The following is a 13305-nucleotide window of genomic DNA, read 5'->3' on the forward strand; positions in this document are numbered from 1 at the left end:
AAGATTTGTGTCTTAGTGGTTGGTAGTTCATAGGTATGTTAGTCACTTAGCAAGTTGTGCTAGTGCAGATTGTAACAACCTTTGATTAGTGGATTACCTTCATTCGAAGAAGGAAAAAATCACCTTGGTGGGTGGACTGGACGTAGCTTGACGTTTTTCAAGTGAACCAGGATAAAATCATTGTGTCTTTCTATCTTTTATCCTTTGCACCTTCTATCCTAAGAAACCGAAAGATTTACTTGAAATCTTAAAGGGGAACATTTTATTCGCAAAACCCTATTCAAACCCCATTTTCTAGTGTTTTTCATACCTTCTAACACAATCAAAGTCCCCAAAGTTGTGAAAAATGGGTATTTTCATCCATTTCAACATAACTATCATCCAACCAAGCATCTAAGCATACAAGTTATCATTTTTGAACATAAAAGCATGCATAGAAGCCTATTGATACCAAACTTGAAGCAAAACTAACCTCTATCACAAAAGCTCCAAGTTTTGGGTTGAAAGAGTTGATGAAAAATGAGGTGGAGATGGAGAAGATCAGTGGCGGACCCAGCTCATATTGAGGGGATTCAAATGAACCCCCTGGAAAAAAAATTGCACTTACCCCCCTATATAATATTTTTTTGAAACCCATGAAAATTTGAAATTATACTAGTAGACCAAGTTTTGCACCTATTTGCACCAACAAAGACCCACACTCACTTACTCATTTCCCTCTCTCTCACACACACGCGCGTAACTTGATGCTTCCAGCATTCCTCCTGTTTTCCAAACAAAACCCTAGCTGTTGTCAGCTCCGCGTGATCGCACCTCCACCGTCATCAAATGATCAATCGTAATCGGAGAGATCGCGGTTTTCCTCAGGTAAATTTACTCTGCTCGCTACGCTTAGGGTTTTCAGAAAGGTCACAAAAATACGTAATTGTCCAGAATCAATTTTTTAGAAGCCATGATTTCACAAACGTTGAATTCCTGATTTGAAATGCATCTGCTGCCCATGATTTTGAATGATAAAAAGTTTATTTTTTTTTTTGCTCTTTCCTGCTGTTTCTATGCTTGCTTGCACTTGGCCGATGTTGGTGGTTGAATTTGGAGGTTTTGGTGTGTCCTCCTGGTACCATACTACCATAGTAGTTCATGATTTTTTTTTTCTTCTACGAAAGTATAGATGTAAAATAGTAGAAGTTTAGTTTGTAGAAACTTTGGCTTTTGATCCATATGAGTTTTGCTTTTTTGGTGTCAATAAATTTGGTGTGTTTAGTGTTATATTTTATTTTCTTCTGTGGCCTCCTTATGTTGTTGAATCGATTTATTGTTTATATCATCTTATCTCCTACGTGATGGCAAATATTTATTGTATTAGAAATTGCAACTGTTTATTTTTTTGATATAGTGAAGTTGAGTCTGTTTTTAATTCTAGGAAGGTCATGGACAAATTTTTAGTAAAGAGACCAAGATCATCAAGTGAGCAATGTGGATCAAGCTCACAACAACAACAAGACAATGAGGATAAAAAAACAAAAGTCCCCAACCATCCACAGAAATACACAATCACTTAATCTCCCTAAAAATATAAACAAAAGAACTACCCGGAGAAAGATAAAAACCAAACGATGTATCTAGCGTTTGAACTTAACCAGTTTATAAACTCCCTTGCATGGTAATAACCTTGTGCAAACATATTTAGTCAAAATTTAATCTAGAATATAACAATATCATCTATCATCTATATTAATTAAAAATGATCAAAAATTTACTTGATATGACGTATATCATAAAGTAAATTCAAATTATTACACGATTTATGTGTTTGTCACGTAACTAGTACGAACAAATTGTTGAGCATACTACATGTGCATGGCACACGATAAGCACTATCCTAGTTATCATCAACCATACACTCACTTTGCCCACCTTCAACCACATACACCCGCCTTGCCTATATGAAATCAACATTCCTTAAATTGAAATTTGTTCGTGTTGAATGAAGACATGTCTAGATATAAAATAGTAGTAACATATAAATACATCGTTCTTGAGTACTATATTAATATAAAATACAATTTACAAAACTATCTTTTTTGGTAAATAAGAAAGTTATTAACAAAACTAAAAGCCTAGAACAATATCCCTAGCTAATAAATGCTCAATCCCCTTAGGAGGATTATCTAGAGCTGTGATTTCACAATCTCTGTTAGCGGCCATACCAGTAAGACAATCTGTTGGTGTGTTAAATTCTGTAGGAATACGTCGAAGATGAATGTCTCAATCACGCAATAGGAGGAATTGTTTTAAATGATTGTCTATATTTTTTAAATGATTTTTTTTATTTTTTCGTTGTTAATATTATTTATATTTTATACTCTTTTATTTAGATTTTTTTTTGAGTAAGAAAATATATTCTATTAGGTTTTAAATTGTTTTAGTTTGATGTTGGTAGTTTATTTATTAAAATCATTTTGACTTAATATATCTTAAAACACAAAATATACATGTGAAGAACTACGTGGTTCAATATGGGATATACGCCTCTGAAGCACATGATCATGTTTTTGTGACCAATCATGTATGCATTTACTGGCGTATTAATTATTATAGAGGTGACTCCTTCAAGTTAATTTTTTTTAGTAGTGACCGTGATAAACAATTAATTAAATGTCATTATTTTTGTGTGACGTTTAAATTGTATTTCAAAGGCTTGCACGTAATTTAAAATGGTGGCGCATGCACACTCAATTGCACTAACTTCGCAGATATTAAAGATCATATAACATTGATTTGGATTTGAAATTCCCATTTGATATGCCTTGGACGTTACAAATTCACAATAAATAAACATTGAAAATATTTAAATTTAATGCTCGGTTTGGAGTGACATGGATACTAATTGCGCAGGGGTTCTACGTGATTGTAATGGTTTAGAAGACTTTTGCAGGCAGTTGGCACGTCCAATCCCCTTCTGGCTGAGCTTTGGGCTATTCGAGCTAAGGTGGATTTAGTTGTTGTAATGTCCTCCCAAACGTGATTTTGAAAGTGATTTTGTTGCTGCTCTTGAAGCATTTATCTTAGGTGGAGTCCTTAGTTCTCCATATCTGGAGTTAGTTAATCATATCCATCGGTGCATTCTATCTCATTTGTCTATGAAGTTCCAATTTATCCATCAAGAGACCAATGAGGCAGCAGACTATCATGTAAAGAGTGCCCATGTGTTTGGATTTAGCACCCATATTTTACATTACCCTTTAGCGTAATGTTGTAGCCTTTTGTTCCAAGATGCCACAGACGCTTTGTCCTCCCTTAGCATTCCTGTGGTGTAGCGCTTTCGTTAATTTGGGGCTTTGCCCCTCCATGTAAAAAAATATTTAAAAAAATATAAATTTGAAAAGTTAAGAGAACAAATAAAAATTCCCGATAACAAAGCAACCTATCCATAAAAATATTCTACTTCTTCCCCAATTTGTCAATTAAAAATACAAAAAGAAGAAGAAGAGGAGAACATGTAGGGAAACACAATAGAAATTAATTATCAATCTATAGCTAAAACTACAAATTTTTATTAGTTGATGAAACACAGATCTAATTGTATTCCTGAAAGAAAAAGAACATGTTTCGTAACTTTGAAAGGCATGTTGCTATGGTATCATAATACAAAAAAGTAGTGTAAAATTAGGGACAGTCTAATATACACCAAATTCATTTTATGTAACCTTACATAAGAGTCGACTAAACTGGTACTTGTACTTTTTATTTTTGAGTAAAGTACACTCACCCCCCTTAAGGTTTGTTAGAATTACACTCCACCCCATTCTTATCTAAAATATACATCCCACCCCATTTTATATAGAGGCAAATTTAGTGATGAAAAATATTTTTCATTAATAATTAGTTATTATTTAAATTGTTAATCAATAATTTCAAAAAAAAAATCAATATAATCCAATAAATTTAAAAATGAAAACATCACAATCCTCCTCATTCTCTCAATCGCGTTTTTCCTCCGTAAATTCATAATGCAAATTATGCAATAGCACACCTGCCCGATTTACAAACCATATCTCGAACATAGTGAAACATGCTTGTGTTTTCATATTTGGTAATAATTCAATTTTAATCAAAATAATCTCTTTATACCTCCAATTTTCAAAATTGGGTTGTAGGCCAAAAAAGCAACACAAATGGGTGAAGAAAATAGAGAAACAAAATTATGAAAATATGAAGTGGATCTGAGGTTATTAGAGCCCAACGAGGCGGTGGAGCATCGTTTTTAACAAAATCCAACAATATCTAAGACCAACAGAGCGTTCGCTCACAACTTAAAGGGGTGAAATTCACAAGAAGTAGTTGAACAAGTGGCTTTAGGGATGTGCGATTCACGTTCTGGGGTTCAGGTCGCAACAAAACTTTGAGGCATGGAGGTGCCATGGGGTTTCACATTGTGGGACAGTGGAGCCGTGTTAAAGGGAGTAAAGGCTTGGTGGTGGCCGTTTGTGGTGAGAAATATGATTTGGAGATAGATGAGACGTGGACTTAACAGACAGAGTGGATGGTTTTTTTAAATTTAATTCAGTAAAATTATTTTCATAAATTAATGTATGATAGTGTATATGCATTAAATTTATTTAAATTTTTACTAATTAGTAATTAGTTTTTAGTAGTGAGGAATTTGTTTTCGTCACTAAAATTTGCCTTTATAAAAAATGGGGTGGAGTGTAGATTTTTAAAAAGAATGGGGTGGAGTGTCATTCTTACAAATCTTGAGGGGGGTGAGTGTATTTTCTTCCCATTTTCTGAAAAATGAAAATGATATTTTCCACCACCTCTTCCTCCACCAGGACCTCTCCACCACAGCTCCTTCCATAAACCACCATACCCTCCGCCACAACCACCATCACTAGGTCTCCTCCATCCGTTTGCAGGGAGAGAAATTCAAAAGGAAAAAAGAGGAACGGTGCTCTACCTCTCCACTCTCACCAATATCCTCCACCTTCCTCCCCCCCTCCTCCATCGTCGTTCCTCTCTTCCACCGTAACCCTTAGCACCGACAACTACCACGACGTAGCCACCTCCATCGAAATCCAATTCAAACCTCGTCGTCCAAACCATTTTTGGGCAGCTCCAACACCTCAACAACTAAAAAATTCAAGGATAACAGCTGCGGCAACCCAAATCTAAGCATGGACAACCGTGGTCACCTTCACGAACTGCGTACCTTATGAGTTTGCGAAACATACTGTTTAAATTCTGATATGCTTCACTAGCACTAGATCCGAATTTTTTAGACTCTGATCGTTTCCCTCTTCTTCGACCAACCTCAACAAGTTTTGATCTGCTTCCACCAACACGATCTGCTTCACCACCAACCTCCGCGACTAGGTTTTGGGGTCGACCATATGAGTTAATTTCGGGGATTTTGAGACCTGGGTTTTTGGGTTTTGTTCAGCTCTAATGTTAGGTTCAAAAGCTTCAAGCTTTCTCATCTGATCTGGGTTGAAAAGCTTGCAACTTTGATTTTCTTTTGGCATCTTTGAGCTTCAAAGTTGAACAAAGTGGCGCTATGTTGAAGATGAAAAGGCTAGATGAATTACTAATAAAATTGAATTTTCAAAAGAAAATGCTATTTCAAATTCTTATTTTAAAAAAAGGAAATTGGGAAACCCACGATAGCAGGTCATATTACTCTTATCTAAAGTTACATAAAATAAATTTTATGTATATTAGACACCCTAGTCGAATTTTATGTATAATAGACACCCTAGTCTGTGATGGAATTTTATGGCACTTATATGAGGTTGACCTTCAGTTTCATACTATCATGAACTGAATCACAATTTAATACAAACAAATTGCAAGCATAACTCCCCACTAAACAAAACAAAGGTAATTCCATATCAGACTCTCATGAACTCTTATATACCATTGGATGTTGCTTCATAGATAAAAATATCCAACAAGCCAAAACAAAAGATTGGTATGTAAAAATTCTCATGTAAAATGGGAAAACCATGAACTTCCTAAACTCTTAGATTGATCCCTTTAGATAAAACATAAACCAACTTTTGAGCATACATCATCAGCTCGTACCTACAAACCAGTATCAAATTGTCATTTAGATTCAGGAGTAAATTGGCAAAACAGGAAAGAGTAGGAAGCACTTATAGAGTGAAAGGTTAACGTACATGTCAAGAACAAACATAGGTTATCAAGTAAATATGTGCTAAGAATACAAACTAAAAAAATCCCTAAAAGTAAGGACGAATCTACCTTGGGGTAGAGGGGCAATTTCCCCCACAATATTTTTTCATATGGTACCAATAATATATTGATAATATATATTGTACTAATATCATACTTTCCCCCACACAAATATACATTAACACATAGATCAATCAATTTTTATTGTTATTAGAGCAGTTCAAGACTTCTAGTCACCTCTCACAGCTTGAGTTAAAGGAAAATAAATTTTAAAAAGTCAAAAAATAAGTGCAAATAAAGCTAGACCAAGTGTTCAAATCAATCACGTGAAAGGAGAACACTCATATTTTGTTCGTGAAACGTGTAGTAGGGCGAGTGAAGAAAAAATATTTCAGCTGGGACCAAATTAAATGTCAAGCAGAATAAAATATTAACAACTCTTCACCATTCGTTCACAAATAAATCACTCAATTTTCACTTGTATGCTTCTTTGGTCAATCTTGTTGGTGCTTGGTTCAAGAAGGCTTGGTCAATTAGGTGTGGTTAGGTTTAATATACCCTCATGTGAAAATTCTTTTATGTTTGTTTATCTCTATTCACATGTATGTATTAAATAAGTATAAGTGAGACCCTTTTTTTTTTTTGATAAGCAAAATTTGTATTAGTGGGAGTACAAGGGGTACTCAACCCTTAATACAAAGACAAGGTAAAAACAAAGAAAATGCAAAAATTAAAAAGCTACCCAAATTAGATATCTAAAAAGATATCACGTCCCCTTTGAAACCCAACAACACCACACTAGTTATTCCACGGCATGCAGTATCTAAACCAACCAATAACAAAACAGCAACACAAGGGAAGACAAGTTACAAATGACGAATTCAGCAGCAACATATCAGATCAGCTCAACAGATGCCAAAAACAAACCAGCTTGCACCTCAGACGTGTTGAATACACAGTAATGGTTCAGCATACCACTCAGCCATGGAATAAGTAAAACTCTGAACAAGTGCCTTCACCCATTGCCAAGACCTCCATTTAATTAGTTCCACTGCCGTCGGAATACAAACGACACCAGCTCTAAAAATTACATCATTCCTTAGAAGCCAAATTGTCCATGTTGTTGCCAACCATATTGGAAACATACCCCTGAAACTAGCATTACTCCAACCTTGCTGAAATTGTAAAATGTGACTCTTAGCATCTATTGGAAGCACAGTAGAGACTCCAAGCCACTGATACACTTCCCTCCATACATCCATGGAAACCGGGCAAGAAAACAAAAGATGGGAACAAGATTCTGCTTCAATGCAACAGAACTTACAGACCGCATCTTCTGGAGAAGGCAGCACCCCCCTCTTAAGCAAATTATCTGATGTGGGCAACCTATTCAACAAACACCTCCAAGCAAATGCCTTCACATTAGATGGCGCTAGTGCCCGCCAAATAATTGAAAACACCGTATCTGGCTCCGGTAACAATGGTCCCTGCAAAAATAAATAAGCTGTGTTAACGGAATAAGTTCCCTCAGTGTTTGGCAACCACACCCACTTATCAGGAACCCCTTCTGTAAGCTGGATCAAGGAGAGCTCCTGCTGCAACTCAGCTAGCCACCCTAACTCCCTCCCTACCAGTGGTCTGCGCCATGTAAACTCCCATTGCCATATCCCTTGGTTCCACCGCCCGCAATCTGAAATATAACAACGTTTCCCTTTGGACAGGTTATACAGCCTGTAATACCTCTCACGAAAGCTACCTCGCCCCGTCCACTCCTCACTCCAGAATTGAGTTGCTTCCCCACAACGAACCTGTTTAGAAATGCCATCATGAAACCAACCCAAAACATCATCTTCACAAGCTTCTTTTACCCCTTTCCACCATGGTGAATCCTGCATACTGAACTCAGTAGAGTACTTAGCACTCAGCACACGGCACCATAGACTATCCTTTTCAGTTCTCATCCTCCACATCCACTTTCCCAACAACGCCTTATTAAAAATGGATAAATCCTTTATGCCTAGCCCACCCACTTCCTTAGGCTTACAAATATCTACCCACTTTACCCAAGCAATTTTGCTCTCTAACTGACCACCACCCCAAAGGAAAGCTCTCATAATCTGATTACAAGTAGACATCACACAAGTCGGGAGCTTAAAAAAAGATAGAAAAAATAATGGGAGCGCCGTGAGCACACTTTGAATAAGGAAAATCCTCCCCCCAAAAGAAATAGATTTTCGCTGCCAACTAGATAATCTATCATTTATCTTCTTTATCACAGGCTCCCACAACTGACGCCCACTAGGCCTTCCCCCCACGGGGATACCCAGATACGCAAAGGGGATAGGCATTACCTTACAGTTCAAATAAGAAGCAAACTGCTGTGGAACCCCAAGCTCAAGCGCAACTGTAGCCAACTTGCTTTTATGAAAATTAACTTTCAACCCAGAAATTAACTCAAAGCAGCGTAACACACATTTCAACACCACCAAATTCTGCACTGAGGCCTCCCCAATAAAAATAGTATCATCAGCAAACTGAAGTAAAGAGACATGTACCTTGCCGTCCCGCCCCACCTGATATCCCTTAAACCTCCCCAACCTTTCTGCATTTAAAAACAGTCCATTTAACCCCTCTGCCACAATTAAAAACAGAAAAGGAGCAAGAGGGTCACCTTGTCTGAGGCCCTTCTCCATTTTAAACTCATCCCCCGGGCTACCATTGACCAGAACTGAAACAGATGCTGAACGAAGACACCCCATAATCCAGCCAATCCATTTCCCACAAAACCCCATTCTAGTCATCATGTATTCCAGAAAGTCCCACTGCACCGAGTCATACGCCTTCTCATAATCAACTTTAAAAACAATCGTCGGCCTCTTCTTAACCTTTGCCTCATGAACAATCTCATTTACCACAACTACGCTGTCCAACATATTTCGGCCTCCAAGAAAAGCAAACTGGCGTTCATCAATAAGCTTGGCAAGGACTGACTTCAACCTCATGGCCAATAGTTTAGACACTACTTTGTACACACACCCAATAAGAGAAATAGGCCTGAATTCACTAAGGTTTTGTGGGGAATCTACCTTAGGAATTAGGACGATGAAAGATGCATTACTACCCTTTGGCCACACCCCCCGCTTCCAAAACTCCAACACAGCTCTCACAAAATCCTCCTCCATAACATGCCAAAACTTCTGCAGGAATTTGAAGTTAAACCCATCAGGTCCCGGACTTTTATCTGCGCCACAATCCCACGCTGCCTGCTTGATCTCTTCCTTAAGAAACGGAGCAATCAGATTTGAATTATCCTGGTCCGACACCATCCTGAAATGCACACCATCCAATGTAGGCCGCACCCCATGCGTAGACTTGAATTTTTCCACAAAAAAGTCCTTTATTGCTATTTTCACTTTTGCTGGATCCTCCTCCCACACACCATCAATCATTAACCCAACAATAGAATTAGACCGTCGTTTCCAATTTATAGTATGATGAAAAAACCCTGAATTTTGGTCTCCTTCTGCTATCCACTTGGACTGCGCCTTTTGACACAGCAAAGACTCTTGAAGCTTAAGAACCTGCCAGAACTCAGTAGTTAGATCCTTACGTAACTGAATTTCAGCTGGTGAGAGTCCCACCTCCTCCTCTTTCAAGTCTAGGCAATTAATTTGGGTGACAGTTGCATCCCTCCTACCCTTCAGATCCCCAAACACTTCTCTATTCCACACTTTGAGCTTGCCCCGCAACCCTTTCAGTCTCTCTTTCAAAACATAAGCCCCCCAACCAGTAACCTGTATATTCTTCCAAGACTGCTCCACAAATTTCGGTAACCGAGGATCATGGAGCCAACAATTTAGAACCCTGAAAGGTTTAGGCCCCCAATTTTGGAAAGATTGCCGAAACAACAGCGGACAATGATCAGACACATCACGGTTTAGCACAAGTTGTGAACAATTTGGCCAGAAAGAACACCAATCACTAGACACCAATACCCTGTCAATCCTGCTTTGTGCGGTATTATTTGGCCTACGCCAAGTATATTTCCTCCCTGCCAAAGGTACATCAAACAAGCCCATAGCAGAAATGAATTCATTAAATTCCTGAATCTCTCTCCGCTGTGAATTATGAGCTCCTCCCACCCCCCTCCTCTCCTCTTCCGTGCGGACTGCATTGAAGTCCCCCATTACACACCAAGTAACCACCAGACAGCTAGCACGCCACACACAAAGAGCATTCCACAGTGCTTTTTTCCCTTCAAAATCACAGGCGGAATACACATTGACAATGACACATTTTCTGTGTGCTGAACCCCAATATCCAATCAGGCCTAAATAACCAATGCCTATAACACACTCTTCCAGCACAAAAGCACGGGAATTCCAAATACACAACATACCTCCACCTCTGTTTTGTGCCGGCACTGCTCTCCAATCAAATTCTGAGTCCCCCCACAACTGCGTACAAATTCCTCTATCTATCTGTTGTAACTTTGTTTCCTGTAAACATAAAAGATCCACGTGATAATGACAAACCAATTCTCTAATCACCCTTCTCTTGGCCCCAATCCCCAACCCCCTCACATTAAAAGTCACCATCTTCATTGATTACCCACATGCCCCTTACGCACAAAAGAAACATTCCTGTCTCTTTGTTCCAATTCAAGCAATTTACTGATTACCTCTGCTTCTTTGCCATTGTAGGTGACCCCAAATTCATTGCCCATCTTCCACAGAGTAGACGCCTCATCCATCATACCCTTCAGCCAAGAAGTTACTCCGCCCCCTTGGAGCACAGAATCAGAAAAAGAGGAACCCCCTGCAAAACGAAGTTGACGAAGTCTTTTCCGCTTTGAGGCTAAAGTTTCTGTCCCTGAGCCATCCCTGGTATTGTTAGTTCTCCCACCACCGCAAGATACTGATCGTGCCCTTCTACAGAGTGCAGCGAACTGATTCTGCACCTCCACCCCTGTGACAGGATCGAGTGACCCATCCACCACCGGACAAGCCGTTGCAGACGCACAGCCACCTTGCACCGCCCTCGTGGATTGACACTGAGGTTCTTGTAAGTTGCAATCCCCATCGTCATCCTCTGTTTCATGCGTGTTGTTCTCAAGAGCTGCTGTACCCTTATGGGAAACAAATAATCCTAATCCTGGTTCCATACCCTCCTCAATTGCACGAGTACCCAACCCAAAAACCCCTCCTCCTTTAGTGGGCCGCTCCTCAATTTCCCTTGGGCCAGGAACATGTAATTGGTCCCTAGAGTCAGATAAAGAATTCAAAGGAGAATTTAAAATTGAATTGTTGGATGTAGGTCCCACCACATGAGTTACCCCTGCTGGCATGACTTCCTCAGCATTTAATTTGTGGGCCCAATCAGTATGTAACTGAAATTGTGGATTTTTTCCCACGTGCACAGGAGACGGTTTCTCTATTGACCCACCCTCTTCGCCTTGACTTCCTCTCTCGCCAACGGAAGAATTCAAAACCGGTTGAAAATTTGAATCGAGTTCCGTTTCCGGAATTGTCTCCCCTGGCCGCAAAGTCACCGGTAGCGAGTAGGCGTCATCGTCGCCGGCCTCCGAACCCATCGATGGAATCACACTCCCGGCAACACCATCAGAAAACCAAGCAGACGAATCTGCACTGTCATCCTCTGTAAAAGCTTCAAGCCTGCTGCCATCAACAGAATCCCCTGTCCCTGTCTCCTCCACCATCCTTAGCCTATAGGTTACCCCATTAATGGACACTTTCCTGTCATGAGATACAAGACCAGATACCCTCGTTCTGACCTGTAGTCGAGCAAACTCCAGAATCTTGAACTCCTTTGTTCGAGCATCCACAGACACAAGCTCGCCAACCGGACGTACCATCTCTACAAAGCTTTCCTTTGCCCACATATGAATAGGTAACCCAGTGCAACGAAGCCAAGTTACTCTATGATCAAAAGTTAATGTAGGAGACCATTGCTGGAGCACATCGAACACTGCATCCTGCCCTGTCTCCATGTCTTTTAGAGCTTCCGCCAGGTCGAAACCCTCTGGACCCGTGAGCAACACCAAATTATCCCCTAAGTACCGCACTTGAATGCAATGCAATTCGTCAAACAAAGCAACATTCTGAAGAGATGAGATCATCCCAAGGTCCTTGATCACCCCAACCAGACTCCGGTGCAACCATTCTTGTGTTTCCTTGACAGGTGGACCCTTCCATTCCACTGCACTCACTGGCTTCTGGGATACTATCTTTCGACGAGGCGCCCATGCAGTAGACCAAGGCTTCGCTGACCCAGTGGCCACCACCTGAGCAAACGACCTTCGCCCTGTCTCTAGCTTCTGAACAGTTTGTTTAGACTCTTTCAATAAGATCGCATGTGGATACTGATGAGCAGGCTCCTGGTACCGAGTAGGTTCACGTCCAGTATACTCAGCCTGACGCTTCCCGTATCTGGGGAAATTGACACTCATCTTCATATTTCCAATCAAGATGGAGTTCAATTCCTGCTCCAGTTTCGTTGGGTTTTTAACACCAACAAACCTGACGAAGCCAAACCTCCTTCCATAACGATCCCTTCTCGGTGAAACGAAGACCTCCCACACCTTGTCGTAACGCTGAAACACCCGCCAAAGTGCCTTCTCTGTGTAAGAATCCAATATTTCATGAGACCCTTTTAATGTTAATCATAGAAAATGATACAAAATTTCAACATGACAAAATTTTCACATGTGGGATCATAGTCAGGTTTATCATATTTCATGAGAACCCAATAGAGTAGCGGACTTGTTAGCTGGAAAATCTCATGAGATGAATTTTGTTTGCATGTATTAGATGATCTTCTCGGGATAGTAGGATAAGAGTTTCTTTCACAAGAATTTTCTCAGTTTATGACTTTTGTTTGTGGACCTTTTTCCTATCCTCCTATTTAGGGATGGAAATGGGTCTCAGACCCATAAGATACAAGCAAAAAATACCCACTATGAGTAGGGTAAAAATTTGGCCGCTAGAGGGGTATGAGGTTGAGTATGGGTCATTACCCGCAAAAAGTAGTGGGTATGGGTGCGGGAATTGGTACCCGCGCACACATAATAATAATAATAATAATAATAAT

The sequence above is a fragment of the Lotus japonicus genome, chromosome 2, assembly GCF_012489685.1.
Source record: "Lotus japonicus ecotype B-129 chromosome 2, LjGifu_v1.2".
NCBI classification, from domain to species: domain Eukaryota; kingdom Viridiplantae; phylum Streptophyta; class Magnoliopsida; order Fabales; family Fabaceae; genus Lotus; species Lotus japonicus.